This window comes from Carlito syrichta, unplaced genomic scaffold (genome assembly GCF_000164805.1).
Source record: "Carlito syrichta isolate Samal-C Ts95f unplaced genomic scaffold, Tarsius_syrichta-2.0.1 Scaffold106266, whole genome shotgun sequence".
In the NCBI taxonomy this organism is placed as follows: domain Eukaryota; kingdom Metazoa; phylum Chordata; class Mammalia; order Primates; family Tarsiidae; genus Carlito; species Carlito syrichta.
In genome coordinates, this window is record NW_007050362.1 from 8534 (window position 1) to 9172 (window position 639).

General features: G+C 81.8%; 1 protein-coding gene across 1 annotated transcript in view; it reads right to left on the reverse strand.

Annotated features, from left to right (window-relative positions):
• PRRT4 (proline rich transmembrane protein 4) overlaps positions 1–316 on the reverse strand; it is a gene marked incomplete at its 3' end in the record, with an annotated part of 8843 nt that extends 8527 nt beyond the window's left edge. Inside the window, exon 1 of the mRNA XM_008066960.2 lies at positions 213–316. The remainder of the gene's footprint in view (positions 1–212) is intronic.
• Between the last annotated feature and the right edge of the window lie 323 nt (positions 317–639).

Sequence of the window (639 nt, forward strand, 5' to 3'; positions counted from 1 at the left end):
GCCCCCCGGGGGGGCGGTCGCGGCGGCCCAGGCTCCCGGGGGGGGGCAGAGCCCCGCGCGGTCCCGCCCGCTCTCTCTGCTGCGCCCTGCGCCCCGCCTGGAGATCGGGACCCCAGTCCCCGGCGCCCCCTTGGCTGGCCCAGCGGCCGCGGCTGCGCCGCCCCGCCGCCCCCCGTGTGCCTCCACCCGGCCCGGCCCCGCAGCGCTCTCACCAGGCGGGGGCCCGGCCCCGCGCTCCGCACTCCCACCCCGCGGCGCCGCCTCCTGGCTCCGCGCCTCGCTCCCCGGCGAAGCCGCCCGCGCCGGGGCTCCGCGGCAGCCGCTCTGGCGGCCCTCCCTCCCTCGCTCCCGCGCCCTCCCCTCCTCCCCCTCCTCCTCCCACCCAGCCCGCCGCCCGCGGTCCGCCCCACACCCGGGCCGGCGGGCGGGCGCGCCCAGCAGCGCCGAGCCGCGGTCGCCCCCACGCGCGCTCATTCACCCAGCGCTGCCAATCAGCCGCGGCGGGCGCCTCGCTCTCAGCCTGGCGAGGGCAGTCACACACGCCCAGGGCGGCCCCGCACACACATCCACCCGCACGCCTTCCCCAGGAAACACACCGCGCGGGTCAGAGCGCGCGCACAGGCACATGCGCGCGCACAC